Genomic DNA, 16,883 nt, shown 5'->3' with positions numbered 1-16,883 from the left:
CATAGGTATCTCTGGTGCTGGCTTTATTGCTGCTGACGTACAGATGTCAGGGACTTATAAATTCCATGTCAGTCGTAGTGCATAGAGAAGGAATGGCTTTTTGTGGCACATGAAATAAATGGCGATGTCTAAATGAGAGAAAATATGTTTTTTGACAATCCCTGAGAGTGTTGTTGAGGCAGTATTTGGAGTACTGTGGATAGACGTTCTCTCAAGTTTCACCAGACTAAACCCTGGGATGATGGCACCATGAGTAATGAGTGAAGCTCAGTGAGAGAATAAGAGGTGATTGCATTGAAGCTTAAGGGGGATGGACAATCACTCATGATGTTCTAAGCAGACACTGATATGGTGATACGTTCCATGGCTTTTTTTCCCACTCAGATCACATGATTCTCGATAGTTTTAGAGCCTCTGAGAACGTTCCACCCGACCACCCCACCCACTATTTAAACTGAGACAGAGAGAGAAAGAGAGGGGAGAGAGAGGAGAAAGAAAGGAGAGAGAGAGAGAGAGAGAGAGAGACAGAGAGAGAGAGAGAAAGAGCGGGGAGGGAGGGAGAGAGAGAGAGAGACAGAGGTTCAGGCTTTTAAATAAACTCTCCCAACATTAATAGAGTTCAATAGATGCGTCATCCTGCCATGAACGTCATGGTGTCCATAATCACGACAGCAGCAACAATACCTTCATTATAAAAGTGTTAACACTTCCCAGCATTATAGAGAGAAGGAAAGTCTTTTTACGCCACAGGAAAGAAACGGAGATGTCTAAGAGGAAAAAGAGATTTTATGATCGTCGCTGAGAGTGTTGTTGAGGCAGCATTTGGGATATTGTGGACAGACATTCTCTTCTTTATAAAGAATGATCGCCTTGCCACAAAGAGGATGCAATGGAGTTTCACCAGACTAATTCCGAGGAGACAGTGAAGATTAATCCCTGGCGTTGTGAGAGAATGAGAGGGGATTGCATTGAAACTTGAGGGGGAGGGACAGTCACTCACGATGTTCTAAATAGACACTGATACGGGGAAAGATTCCATGGCTTCTTTTTTACTCGGGTTGCATGATTGTCGATAGTTTGAGAGCCTCTGAGAATATTCCCCTCAATCCACACCCAATTCCCATGTCGCATGAGAGAGACAGAGGGCCAGTGTTTGAATAATCTCTCCCCACATTAATACAGTGAATTTGGTGTATGGTCCTGCATTGAAAGTCTCGTTATCCACAATCCCTATAGCAGCCACAATACCTTCATGCTAAAACAGTTAACTATTCCCACCAGATTCTGACCTCCATGGAGAACAAGGGTGTGTCTTCTCGGTGATGGAAAAATGCCTCCGTGAGAGTTGACACAAATCATTTAGTTTCCCTCCTCATTGTCAGCAAACTATGTTAAAGCAGCACACGTTCTACAAACAATGGAACCATGATTAACATCATGGAGTCTTCTATCAGTGCAGTCTCGGTTTCATTGGTTTGTCATGTTGGAATATCAGTGACCCCCTCTTGTTCCTGTATAACTTTCACGTGGGGATGAATAGCATCCTCCTAATCTCATAGAACAGGTTTAAGGCTCTGATTGGGCTCTGCCTGTTCCTGTTTAACAGCTCGATGCACTGAACAGACCACTCTTCTTCCTGTGTAACAGGCAGGAATATTTAATGTGCTGTCACTCTTCCTGTTCCTGAATGCTAACTCATATCCGTGTGCGACCAGTTTGAGATGCTGAATGAGCTCCTCTTTTAACTGTTGAAATGTGCAGTGTCTGACCGTGCTGTTACATAAATTTTACCGACACGTTAACAGCACAAACCGGAATGCTGTCCGGGTCTTGCTGCACATGGACACAGAATGGTTCCTGAGCTGGTAGGGGTCAATTTGTTCTGAACATTCTGTGATCTTCAGTCATCATGCCTACTTCAGATCTTATAATGGGGAAAGACATTGATGGACCAGCTGAAGATGTTTGTGCTGAGGAGGCTAATCTGAGGATGTCCTGCAGAGATGTCCCGGGACTGAAAGGATTGTTGGCAACTGACCCCAAACTTCTTTATTTGTATTCTGAAAGAGCCCGTCCACATTCAGCTCAAATAAGTAGGTGGTCCCGATGCCATCCTCAACCAAATACTGCCTTGGTATCAAAGCCATTCGCTCTTTCCTGAGCCCCTGTGTTCACCTCTTGTTCATATCAATAGGTGACAGTGCATGTGTAGGGAATGCTTTCCTCTCACAGAAGGTAATCACTGTCAGGAATTATCTGGGCGGGAGAGCTAGGGGAGCTTTATCGCTGAAAGTATTTAAGGAGGAGTTAGATGGATTTTTGACCTGTCAGATAGCTAAGGGGTGAAGAATTGGACTTAAAAAAGAGGAGTTACTGTCAACGGTAGTTCAGCCATGATGTTATGCAATGGCTTGATCATCCGAATTACCTGATCCTGTTCCTTTTGTCCTCATATTCAGTAATTGCAAAGTTAATGGCTGTAATTTTCCTGAATGTTCTTTTATTGAACGTTGCAATCAGAGAGAGTACAGTATTTTGTGAGTCATCTTTGGTTGAGGTATGGGGACTGTATTCACGGTGAATCTGGGTCAATGATATCATCAAAAAATGAACCACAAGTTGCAGAGAGGAAACACTCGTAAAGAGACAAGAAGCGTCTGTCGAAACAAATAACATTTTCCAACCGACACCAAACCATGTGTGACAATCTTGAGGGACTGATGAGATCCTGTGTTACTGTTGACCAGGTATTTGTAGCAAGTGGCCTCCATCTGCTCCTTACAGGAGCTGTGGGGGGTTTAATAGAACATAGCAACACAGGACTGAGCAGCAGGATTGAGCCATTAGATATTTTATCACCGCTCCATGTGCTTTTGGTCTCAGCAGCACGTTTCTGTCTGTATACCATTTTACTACATACCGAAAACAAATTTGAATAAATGCAAACATCCAGGCACCACAATCCTCTGGGGAAGGGAATTTCCACTTGAACAGCCTTCTGGGAATTTCTCATTTGTGTTCCAACAAATGTTGGAGAGTCACTATGTCCTTTTCCAGTCCCATGTCTCCACTGGTTACACCCATCGTAAAGGCAGCCAGTTTAGTGAGGTGGTCAATGATTTAGGTCTCAGACCCCGCCATTTTTTAGAAAAATGTGAGACACAGAAAGTTGCACCCATAACAAATGTTAAAATAATAGAGTGCCCCAACATGTTATTCTGCCTTTTAAGTTATTCTGCTCACACAAGCTACTGGTAGTGGGATTTCTTTCTGGAACAGTGGGATTTGGCTGAATTCCCTTCGTTTCAGGCAGTGGAGAGATTCCAATGAGTCCTCACCAGGAATCCTTCACAAGTGGTAAAGATGACGCAAGGATTTTATGATCTCACACTTTTCTATCTGGCGGAACAAAGTAAGAGAGAGGGATCAATCGGCTGCTCCTTCTCAGACAGGGAACATTTTTCTCCCTCTCTGTGTTGGAACGTACAATTTTGTCAATTGAACACCAAACTGGACCATGTGCGATCTCCTGGAACATTCACTGGAAAACCTGATTATGGATTATATGCAGATGCGTCATTGCTCTTGTTGTACACAATTCTTCCAATCGCAAAAAAAAAATCCCCACTTTATAATTTGAAGACATGCTTACATGTGTCTGTGTAATTTATAATATTGGTAGGTGTCTTCATAGTATTTGTGTTAATATCAATGCATGTTTTTCTTAAAATTTATTCTCTAGCTTTAGTCTCCCTGACAGGAGATAATATGCATCCAGCTGATACACTTTTCAGAAAGTCATGGATGGTTAAATACCATTTCTCAGATAAGATCAAAACGGATAATCCCCCATAACAGAAAGCCGGCATTCCAGGAATGAGTAAAGGGAAACCTCTGTGAAAATCTTCGAAAAGAATTATATCTTTTTATTTTAGTTTAGGGGATCAATCCTGCACACAGTACATCAAGTGTGGTCTCAGCAATGCCCTGTACGGATGCAGTTAAACATTCCTGCAATTAAACCTGATACCTTTTGCCAAAAACAGCATTATTCCACTTACCTTCCAAATCACTTGCTGCATCTGACTTCATGTGATTCATGTCGCAAGAATATGGAGACCTCCTGTATCACAGAGTTCGGAAATCTCTCTCCATTTAAATTATTTACCATTGTTTTATGCCAAAATATAATTTACCTTCATGCCAAAATTGACAACTTACGTTAAGTTATTTCTGCTGAAGGTCTGCTCACTAACCTTCCCTGCCTGTATCACTTTGCAGACTCACTACCTCCATTTGACAACACATTGAATGGCCATCTTGGTGTACGAGCTAATTGAGCTCCAAACAATTCCCTCCCCTTCCTCCAGATCTTTGATACAGATTATTGATCATTGATAACCCCACAGTGATCTTTGAGGCACTCCATCAGTTACAGCTTTGCAGCCTGAAAATAAACATTTGTCTCTCCTCTCTATTTCCTGTTAGCGACAGCGTCCCTGTTCCTGTGTAGCAGCTCAGGTGGGTTGAAAGGCCTCCTCCTCGAATTTGTAGTGTACTGAACGAGCTGAATTACTTCATTCTATATTCCTGTGTAATTCCTTAGAGGGGCAGAATGGTTTCCTCCTGTCTCATTGTAACGATCCTGTCTGACTTAATGGAGTGGTCACCAACCCTGTAACAGCCTCGAGGGGTGGATTGAGGGAACATGGGGTAGGGGCAGAAGTTGCCCATCCGGCTGCACCATTCAGAATGCTCATGGCTGATCCGAGTGTGCCTGACCATCCATTTCCTGTCTGTTCCCAATAAACACTGACCCTTCTGTCCAGTAAAGATCAGTCGAGCTCTGCCTGGAATATCTTCTATAACCGAGTCTTCACTGCTCCCTGAGGATGAGGACACCACAGGTAGCACAACACTAAAGTGAAAGGGACGTCCTTATTTCATTGTGGGACAACTGTTATTTTAAAACTGTGTTAACTGAACATCAAGTCACGACCTCTTTTCAGACATAAGGACAGAATAATTAGGAATAAAAGTAAACCTGTCCCACATTCCCACTGACCCTTTCCAATCAAATATCTATCACACCTAGCCTCTGCTGCTGTCTCAGGAAGAGAATGCCTGATCGCATAATACCGCAGGAGCATGAGGGAAATGAGCAGATTGAGGCCATTCAGCCTATTGAGTCTGACATTCTGTTCAATAATTTCTTATTAGTACCTGGGCCTCATTCTTCTACCTTCTCCCTGGAATCATGGATCCCCTTACAAATCAAAAACATATCGACTTGGGTCTTAATAACACTATTGTCTGTGCCTCTGTGTGTCTGTATGTGAGTAAGTGTTTGTGCGTGTATCTGTCTGTGTGTGTGTGCCTGTGCCCCTGTTTGTGTTTGTGTGCGTACCTGCGTATGTATGTGTCCGTGTGCTTGTTATCTGTGTGTTTGTGTGTCTACATCTGTCTGTCTGTGTTTCAGCCTGTGTTGCTATCTGTATTTATGTCTATTTGTATGTGACTGTATATGTCTCTGTGTGTTTATATGTGTGTGTGTATGCCTATCTCCTTGTAAGTATTGTATGTGTTCGTCTGTGTATTTCTGTGTCTGCGTCTCTGTGCAGTGAGGTATCTGTGGTTTTTGTTTGGAAGTGAAAAGACTGTTTTGACTGTTGTGGGAGCTGCCAGTGGGTTTAAAGTGAGAATTTTCTTTCACTGAACATTGCTCCTTAACTGGTCAGTAGGACGTGGATGTTTCAGGTTCTCCACACGCGGCTTCCTCGTCCTCTCCAGCTCTTTAAGTGTCCTCCCCATATGACGGGGGGAAGGGAGTGAGGGAACGGATATCGGGCACTCCACAACCCGGCTTGGAGTTTCTATCCTATTCCAGGCAGTTTCTCCTGGAATGGGAGAAAGGGATGGAGGGAGAGTGTGAATGGATGACCCTGCTATTTGTACTGTTGTAGGTGGGGGGAGTTGTGAGGTGTCTGGAATGAGTCAGTCGACTGTTTTGAATCCATATAGTATTATTAGTTGCTGATTTCAATAGTGAGAGTGGTACTGCCTGAGCCTTGTTTGGAGACAGAACGTGAACCTTGTTCGGGGTTAGGTGCTATAACAGATATACAGTGAGTGTGAGGGAGCAGAGAGTATACGGTACCTCTTATCCTGACAGAGCGGGGAGGATATGGATGCTTATCCTGTATTGCAGGACATTTCTTCAGATCATCTCAGTGTCGAGGTGAGGCTCCCCGAATGTCTTGTCCAAATCTGTCACTAATAACAACACAAACCTGTCCCTCAGCTTCCACAGAATCAGTTTAGGTAGAGTTTACAGATAGCAAGGAGAAGCAAATATTGGTGTGTTATATATCGAAACCAAAACGGTAGCAGAAAATCGGAGCATTATATGCCCTGGAAATTAGATAGGCAAGTATTGTGGATACCGCAGTCTTATTGGATGGTTAACAGCGTTAACTAAGTGACTGCTGAAGCTGTGAAAAATAAGTTCCGTAAGTGTATATGAGGTGGGTTGAAGAGTATTTTGTGAAGCAAACTAGAGAGCAGGTTAGTTAGAATTTGATGTTGTGTGGTCAGAAGGACGACTTATTAACCTTGGTCTGAAGCAGCTTTTAAGGAATAATGGCATTTATAAGGTGCAGTTTACAAGGTGTCTGCATACAATATAGAATGCTTGAATATTCTAGTCAAACATTATGGAAGACCGGAGGCTAGCGTGTCAAGATATCTTCAGTAAATTGGGAAAGTACAATATAACATTCAGTGGGAAACAAGCAGTGGTTGTTAGAGACATAGAGGCAGACAGCACCGAGACATGCCCGTCAGTCCAAACTGGTCCAATGCAACCAAAATGCCCATCCACGCTAACCCCATGTCCCTGCCATCGTCCCGTATCATTCTAATCCTTTACTATTCATGTATTTGCCCAAATGCCTTTTAAATATTGTTAATGTATCCGCCTCAACCACTTCTCATTCCATATGCGTAACAGCCCCTGTGTTAAAAAGTTGTTCCTCGGGTTCCCTTTTATTCTGTCCCCTCTGACCTTAAACTGATGCCCTCTAATCTGTGATTGTCCAACATTTGGAAAAAAGACTGGATGCATTCACTCTATCCATGCCTGTCATAATCTTATAAACTTCAATATGATCCTCCCTCAGTTTCATGCACACAACAGTAAAAAGACCTAGCTTGTCCAACCTCTTGCTGTAACACAGACCATTGAGACCTTGGCAACATCCTTGTAAATGTTTTCTGCACTCTTTCCAGTTTAATAACATCCTTCCTATAGCAAAGTGAACAAAACTGAACATAACGCTACCAATATGACCTCACCAGCATCCTGCATAACTGCATTATAACTCCCTAATTTCGATACTCAGTGATACAAACCGCTTAAGGCCAGTGTGCCAAAAGCTTTCTTCACTGTCTACCTCTGAATCAACTTTCAGAGAACCATGCACCTGAATTCCAAGGTCCCTCTGTTCCACTGCACTCCTTAGGACCCAACCATTCACCATGAAACTCCAAACTTGATTTGACTTTCTAAAATGCAAGAACTTACATTAATCTATACTAAAATCCATTTGCCATTTCTCAGCCCACTTCTACAGCTGATCAAGATACTGCTGTAATTTCTGAAATTTGTGATAACCTTCCTCACTTTCCTTGATGCAGCCTGATTTAGTGCCATCTTCAAACTTACAAATCATGCCTGTACATTCTCATGTAAATCATAGATATATGTAATATGTAGTGGTAATAGCATCAATCCCTGAGGCATTCCACTATTCACAGGCCTCCAGTCTGACTAGCATGTTTCCAGTATTAATCTCTGCTTCCAACCATCAATGCAATTTTGTACCTAATTTGCCAGCTCCCCCTCAATTCCATGCGATCTCACCTTCCAGAAACTTATTGAAGGCATTACTGGAATCAATCTGGACTACGTATACCACCCGGACCTCCTCAACGTTGCTGGTCACTTTATCAAAGAACTCCAACAAATTTGTGAGTCATGATCTCCCTTGCACAAACTCCCGTGCTGAAGTTGATAAAGGGCTTTTGCCCGAAACATCGATTTTCCTGCTCCTCGGATGCTGCCTGACCTGCTCTGCTTTTCCAGCACCATTCTAATCTTACTCCAAACCACACCCTGTCTTTCCAAATGCATGTATATCCAATCTCTCCAAATCTTCTAAAGTAACCTACCCACTAGATTTTAGGATTACTGGTCTTTAGTTCCCAGGTTTATCTTTGTAGCATTTCTTGAATAAGGGCTCAGCATTCGCTTTGCTCCAATCGTCCAGGACGGCACTCGTTGGCCAGCGATGATAGTAAAGAGCCAAGCAGTGCTCCCGCAATTTGTTCTCTATCCTCTTATCCTCCTGCTGTGTTCCTGAATATAACTGGTCGGGACCAGGAGTTTTTAGAAATACTGAAAAGTCTGAAACATGCATCTATTTATTTCAGGTACAAACACCAAAGAGTGAGAAAGTGACTCAGTGATGGTTAACATAACAAATTAGAAAATATGTTCATCGTAGGAAGTGATTTCAGAAGAATTCCAGCTATTGTGGAAACCTGAAAATTCTCAGAAATTAACGATCCAGGAAAGGAAGGCCATGAAACTGATAAGGAAATCAAAAAGAGAACATACCTGCTAACACACAGGAACACAAAGACTGCATCAATCTGCGATCTATATTTCAAAGGAAACCAAATAAAAGCAAGGTCAAATGTGGAAATTTGTGGGAGAAAGTGAGGTCTGCAGATGCTGGAGATCAGAGCTGAAAATGTGTTGCTGGAACAGCGCAGCAGGTCAGGCAGCATCCAGGGATCAGGAGAATCGACGTTTCGGGCATAAGCCCTTCTTCAGGAATCCTGAAGAAGGGCTTATGCCCGAAACGTCGATTCTCCTGATCCCTGGATGCTGCCTGACCTGCTGCGCTGTTCCAGCAACACATTTTCAGCTGTGGAAATTTGTAATCGGGAGAGGAAATGGCCAAGAAAACAACCAGTTACATTGCATCTGTCTTCATGGAGGAAGATCCAGAAAGTCACCCAGTGATCATATCGGACTCCTGGAGCTAAAGACATAAAGTCAATTCATATCAGTAACAAGGTAGTACTTGAACATGGAGCTGGATTGAGCATTGCTAAGTCTGACGAAACAGATGTTCTTCACATCAAAATGTCGGAAATAAACCACCAATAGTAAATATTAGTTGCATTGTCGATGACTTTGTTTTATTTTCCTGTACATTCTGCAGAGACTGGAAACTATTGTGGATAAACTATAGATGAATGGAAGGGATCCAAACAGCTACAAAGGGAAAAAGTAGTGTGGAGAACTGCAGACCAGTTAACTTGACATTTGTAGGGAAACTGTTGGAATCTATTACGTAGGATGACCTGTTTGCTATTTAGAATTAACAGCAATAATGGAGAGAATCAGCATGCATTTCTGAAAGAGACATCATACTTGATAAACTCTGGAATTGTTTGAAGATGTTTCTTAAAGCATAGATAACGGGGAAACAGTAGAAGTGGCATATATTGTATTTTCGGAAGGGTTTCTATAAGATTTCAGTGAGTTCGTAAATGCAATGAATGTGAAGGGTATTTGGAGGAACATATGTAAATGGAAAGGTAAAGTTTGGTTCGCCTTCATTTAGGGGAGTCAGAACATTGATGTGAAGACTTGTTGAAGCAGTTTCACTGCGTGTTGATGGGACTGTACCTGGAGTATTCTGTACAGTTTTGGTGACCGAATCTCAGAAAGAATATAATGACCTGAGAGGAAGTGCATTCTCCAGATTAATCCCTCAAATGGTGAAATTGCCTGATGAGGAAACTCGGCCTGTGTTCTCGAGAGTTTCAAAGAATGAGAGGTGGGTCAAAGTGAAATTTAGAAAATTCACAAAACATCTGACAAGTTGGAAATTAACAGGACGCTTCCCTCGCTGTCTATTCCACAGTCAAGGCATTATAATGGCAGGATCGGGGACAGGCCAGTTAAGGCTACAATAAGGAGGAAATTCATCACTTGCAGGGGACTGACTAATACAGGGGCATGGAAACCTACTGGCAGGCAAGGTTAATGAGAATCTCCAGATATTCTCCAAGTGTGTCCAGAAGAACAGAATAACCAGGTAACAGGTAGGACTCATCAGTGACTTGCCAAGGTGCAACCAAATCAACTTTAGTGGTAGGAGACAGAGGGTGGTGGTAGAAGGCCGTTTGTGGGATTGGAGGCTAGTGTCCAATGGTGTACCACAGGGATCAGTGCTGTGTCACTTAATATTTGGGATTCGGAAGTGTTGGTGTTGGACTGGGGTGGACAAAGCTAAAAATTGCATAAACCAGGTTATAGGCCAAAAGGTGTATTTGGTGGCACTAGCTTTCGAAGTGCTTCATCAACGCTCACAATCACCTGATGAAGAAGCAGCGCTTCGAAATCTCGTGCCTCCGAATAAACCTGTTGACTATAAGCTGATGTTTCCTGATTTTAAACCTTATCATAAAGGATGCAGCTGTGAATATGGACGAGGCGTGGGGAGTGTCATAGGTAAGTTTGTGTTTGATACAAAGCTTGGCCGGGTAGATGGCAATGAGGAGGAAGGCCCTATGTTACAGGAAGATACAGATGGAATGGTCAGATGGGCAGAGCAATGGCAGATGGAATGTAACCCTGATAAATATGAGGTCATGCACTTTGGAAGAAGGAATCAGGCAGGGGAGGACTCAATGAATGGCAGCACACTGGGAAGCTGAGAGAGTGCTTCTCCACACATCCCTAAATGTGGCTGGACAGGGTAACACACAATTTGAGAAAGCGTACGGGAGCGTAAACATAGCCTTCACACATCGAAGCATAGATTATAAGAACTATGCGGAACTTTCGTTAGCCAAGATGGAATACTGTGTGTCATTCTGGGAGCTACATTACGGGAAGGATGTGATTGTACTAGAGGGGGTGCAGAGGAGATGTTCCCTGGGATGTTGCCTGGGATGGAGCATATCAGCTATGGAGAGAGCCTGGATAAGTTCGGGTTGTTTACTTTGGAGCAGAGAAGGCTAAGGGGGACGTGAATCAGGAGGATAAGATTACGAGGGATATGGATGGGATGGATAGACAGCCGCTGGTCCTTTTAATCAAAGGGACACACCTTTAAAGTGAAGGGTTTGAGGCTTAGTGAGAATTTGAGGAATGTTTTTCAACCAAAGTGTGTTGGGGTCTGGGATGCACTTTGTGAGAGGGGAATTGTCATGGTAACCTCAAAACCATTAGAAAATACATGGTTGTGCACTTGAAATGCCATAAGATTCGCAGCGACAGGTTTTGTGTTGGAAAGTGGGGCTAATGTAGACCGCGCTGTATTTCTGATAGTACAGAGTCTGTGCTTGTGTGATTGTATGGCTGTGGAAGGTCAATCATTCAGTAGCTTATGATAGGAATTGATGGGTTTCTGAAGAATATCTTATCAAAGTGCATATGAGTGAACTTGTAATATCTTCTGAAAATAAGTTAATGGTAAAATTAAGAGAAAAAGGTGCAGCTTTCTTACAGTCTAATATAAAATAATTGAGGACAGGGAAATAGCAGATCAATGGAGCAAATACTTCGGTTATGCCTTCACAGAAGAAGAAAAAAAAACACAAAAATAAAATGTCCTCGCAATACTAGGGAACTTTAGTCTGGTGAGAAAAAGGGAATAGATTGACATTAGTAACTAAAACGTTTTAGAAAAAGTATTGGACTGAAATTAATGGGCATAGACAAAGTCAACAGAGGTTTATAAAATAGGAATCATGTTTGAGAAAATGGCTTTTAGCAAAATTATGGAGAAGGTATCAACGCAATACGAGTGGATTATCAGAAAGATGTTTGATAAAGCCCGAAGCCTATTGTGCAAACTCGAATCCTATGGGACTGGGGCTAATATATGGTCATGGTTTTAGAATGGGAGAGCTGGCAGGAAACAGTGAGTATGAACAAAACCATGTTTTTTTGAATGGAAGGCTTGGAGGATATAACAAGGATCGGGTTTTGGGATCCAGTTAATCACAATACACATCATATCTTTGGTTGTGGAGCTCAATTGCAATATTCCCAAGTCTGCTGACAGCTCTAAACGATGTCAGTTTGTGAGTGGATGAGGAGGATGTCAAAAAGGCTCCAAGTTGATTGAGACAAGTGGAGTGACTGGGCAAATACCTGGCAGAAAAAGAGCAATGGCAGAGATGAGAGGTTGTATACATTGATGGGATCAATTGAATGGCAGCCTGCCATTTGAAAAGGGATTGGTTGAAAAATGTTGATACATAAATGAACTTAAGCTGCATTTTTGTTTATTTCTGCGCAGCCTTCCGAGTCCATGTAGGGCAGTGACTTCTGAACACGGAAGCCAATACTGGGAATGGCATTGGCACGCTGTATACAGTGTACATAGACCCAGCAAGTAGGGAGCTGTAACATTGAAAAGAATCTGGATCTTCCTGTACACCAGTCACTGAAAGCAATATTGAAGGAGCAGAAAGCAGGTAGGAAGATAAATGGTTTATTATCTTTCATTTCAAGGGGATTTAGAATACAGGAGTAAGGGTCATTTACTGCAACTGTACAGGGCCTTTTTGGGGCTCCATCTCGAATATTGTGTAGTATTATGTGCAATTTTGGTGTCCTTACCTAATAAAGGGCAAACCTGACATCGAGGGAGTGCAGTGAAGGATGACCAGACTGATCTCTGGGATGACAGTTAGTTGTGGGAGCAGAGTTTGGGGTGACTGGACCTGTATTCCATGGGCTTTAGGAAAATGAGTGGAGATCTCAGTGAGATATATAAAACTCTGCCAGGGTGTGACAGATTGGAAGCAGGGATGATAGTTCACTTTATAGAAAGCGGTTGACGAATCGCATTGCAGTCAAATGGCACTTAATAAACAAGCACTATCAGAGAACTCCCTATATATGGATGGGCCGAAGGCACTATAGTTCATAATGTTTAAACATATTTTGGGATATGAACATTGTGTGGGGAAAACTGCATTGAGGAGATGTTCGGCAATGAAATAGCATGGGGAAAGCTCAATGTGCTGAATGACCTCCTCCTCTCCCGATGTTTCTGTGCAGTCTGTGGGAAAGCTCTGCAAATGTTGTCACAACCTCTCAGATGTTAGGAAGGATGTCTATGCAGGGTCAACAGGACTGTGTTTCCCATTCCCTTTTCTGATAACGATGTTGATGCCGATTGTTCTGTCAGGTTTTATCCTTTAAGACCTCAGAGTAGTTTGATATAATTGAGTGTCTCACGTGGCCGATTCAGAGACCATGTCTGTGCGTCTGGAGTCACTTTTCGGCCAGACAAGGAAAGCACGGGAGATTCACTTCCTGAAAGAATATTGGTGAAGGAGATTGATGTTTACAATCAACATTGGACACAAGATCACTATTACTGACACCAGGTTTTAGGTCTCGATACTTTATTAATTATATTTAACTTCCACCAGCTGCCAGAGCATTATCCTGGTCTGGATTCGTAATCCAATGATATGTTCACTACAGCACCATCTCCACATGGGGACCTATCGGAAACCACACTGACCTGATTATTTCGGTGCTACTTGACAGCTCCATCAAAAAGTATTCCCACCAATTTGACTGTCGTGATGGGACTGAGGGTGTGGTAATTGGTCAGATTGTAATTATTCTCCTATTCAGGGACTGGACATAGTTGAGTAATTTTCCACATTGCCAGGGAGATGTCAGAGTTGGAGCTGGAATGAAACAGCTTCCCCAGGGACACAGCTTGTTGTGCAGCACAAGTCTTCAGTCCTATTGCAGGAATGGGGTCAGGTCCCATTGCCTTTGTTGTATCTACTGTGTTCAGCTGTTTCTTCATGCCCGTACAACAAATCGAATTGCTTGAAGACTGGCATCTGCGATTCTGTGCGAATCATGATGAGTGTGAGGTGGATCATCCACTCAACACGTCTGGCTGAGGATAGTGCAGACACCACATCCTTGGCATTTTTCACTGACGTACAGAACTGTTCCGATATTTAGAATGAGGATATTTTTGGAGTCCTCTCCTCCAGTAAATTGTTTAATAGTCCATCGATATTATTGTTTGGATTTGGCAGGACGGACAGACCTTAGATCGGATCTGTTAGTCTTGGGGTCATTTCCCCTCTCCATCAGACATTAGTTCTGCTGGTCGGAATTTAACCAGTTGAGTGTGGTAGCTTTAATGGGTTGTCAACAGGTTTAGGTCCACGTGATTCCGACCCTGGCATGTTCACCCACACTCATCACTGAACCATGGATCAGCTTAATGGTAATGGTAGACTGATGAATTATCGTCAGGAAAATGTTACAGATTGCCGTTGAATACAGTTCTGCTTCTGCTGTTGCTGCAGCATCAAATGATAACACAGTTTGAGATGCAATATCTACAATTCAATTCTACTGATTGTCCCCCAATTCACACCAAGACCCATTCACCCATCAGTCCTGTATTCTCTACCTAACCTAGTTTCTGATGCGGTAACACTTGCATTTTCATATTCTCAATCTGCTGAGGACCTCTCCCTGGTGTCACGCCTCTAATTTGTTACTTTAACTCAATCCATTTAAAGTAATGATCGAAATCGTTTCTCTTCCACAATGTCAACTTCTGTATTTGAAGTGAATGTGTTTCCCTCTGTTTTTCTCCCTGACCATGATTAAGAGCTCTGCAGTGTCAGTGATGCCAGACTTATGTAGTTTCAGAGTCAAGGAACTTGTCCACCATGCGTTATTTTTCAGTTCCCAGTGTACAGCACTCCATGTTGGACAGGATGTTTGAGCATCTTTGACATACTTCTTTGGAAATTGTCCAAAACAGAAATTGCTGAAGAAATTGCAGCATCTTCTGGAATGAATGCAGTGTTTATCTTTCAGTTACAGTGACCCTCGACAAAGCTCCCAGTTTGTCAAGCAATTTTAGTATTTTTATTACCAGTATCCATAGCCATTTGTTTTGTGAAAATTTGTTCCGTGCCTATTCATTTCTGGAGAAATTCAGCAGGTCTATCAGTATCTGCAGAGACAGAGAAACAGCGTTAGCATTTCAAGCCCAGTGTGACACTTCTTCACAACTGAAAAGGATTGGAACCTTGGCTTTGTAATAGCTTTCCAGAGGAGGGAGATAGGTGACAGGGAAAAAAGGGCGTGGCAAAGATAAACCGGCTTTTAGCAGTGGTGAATGAGAAGATGATATAAAATGGGTTTAAATTAAGGTGTGAATGGAGAAAGGGGTACTCTCTATTGAGTGCAAGATAAACAAGACACAATCACCCAAGGTCATAGGGAGGCCAGGAGGGAGAATGTTGAGTATGTGGCATTATAAAGATCTGGCCATAAATACGTTTTCACTGTCGAGATCATCGCCCCCTTTAGACAAAGGATATCAGGTGCTTGACTTCTTATTGGCACGAGGAAGCGTTTCATGCTGTCTTAGTATAGTAATTTGTTGAAAAACAAATCGCAGTATGAAGTTTGGACTGAGTATTGTTTACTTGTCATGTTTACTATAGTTTCAAATTTGCAGTGTTTATCTTTAAATGCTTGTTCTTGAAGTTAGTATTGGTTGCAGTGTAGAAGGTTGAGGGATGACATTATGGAAGTTTCTAAAATCATGAGAGGTATGGATAGGGTGAAAGCCAAGGTCTTTTCCACAGGATGGGGGAGTTCAGCCGAAGAAGGCATAGGTTTAAGATGAAAGAGGGAAAATTTACAAGGGACGCAGGGGCAATGTTTTTACACAGAGGGTGGTGTGGGTATGGAATGAGCTGCCAGAGGAAGAGTGATAGATGCCAGTACAGCTAACACATTTAAAACTCATTTAGACAAACATATGGATGGGAAACATTTCGAGGCATATTGGTCAAATGAAAGCAGATGGGACTAGCTTAATTTGGAAAACCTGGCTCACATTGACAGTTAGAAAAGCTTCGCGCAGGTTCAGAGTGGTTTTGTGAAAGGGAAGTTATATTTTGCCCGTAAAATCATGCAAAGTATTTCTGGAGATGCCTGAGAATGTAACAAGCAGACTTGATAATGGGGATCTGTTAGACACCAGGCTTTCCAGACTTTTTCCACAAGGTATTACAAAATAAAAGTTCTCACACAAGACAGATGCCCGTAGGATGATGGAGAATGTATTAACATGGGATGATGATTGCTTAACATATAGAAATCGGAGAGTCAGGATTAATGGATCTTCATGATAAAGGTATATCTGCTGGAGGACCACAGCTATCAGACGGATGGCATCAGTTATTTACACTCTATACTGATAGCCTGAAGGAGGGAGCTGAGTGCAATATTCATCCGAGGTTGAGGATGACACTGAGAATCAAAAGGCAGGCTGTTATTTAATGGAGAGGACTTCCAGAAAAAGAATAGTACAAAGGGATTGGAGTGTTCCTGTGTATGAAACATAAAGTTAACATGTTGTTGCAGCAAGTAACTAGGTTGGTTCATTAGCCGGTTTCGACCGATGAAAGGGTTGTGTTATTGAGAATCTGTAAAGTGGAGAGGCGATTATTCATTGGGGTTTAAATGAATGAGGAGTGATACTGCTGAAAAATACAAGACACGGAAGGGACTGGAGAAGGTAGATGTTGAGAAGTTGTTACCATTCCTGAGTAGAGTCTCGAACTCGATGACATAGATACCGAATATGGAACATCGATTTCTATCTGAGATGCAAAGTGATGTTTTCTCTCAGAAGGTAGTGAATGTCTGGAATTCCCTAACCTAGAGAGGTGTGGAGGGATACAAGGAGTTGGCAAGAAAGTGGAGTTAGACCTGGAGTAGA

Source organism: Chiloscyllium plagiosum, unplaced genomic scaffold, assembly GCF_037043375.1.
Source record: "Chiloscyllium plagiosum isolate Xiang-an unplaced genomic scaffold, Cpla_swu_hap1 HiC_scaffold_42, whole genome shotgun sequence".
NCBI classification, from domain to species: Eukaryota; Metazoa; Chordata; class Chondrichthyes; order Orectolobiformes; family Hemiscylliidae; genus Chiloscyllium; species Chiloscyllium plagiosum.
This window is presented reverse-complemented; position numbering follows the sequence as displayed.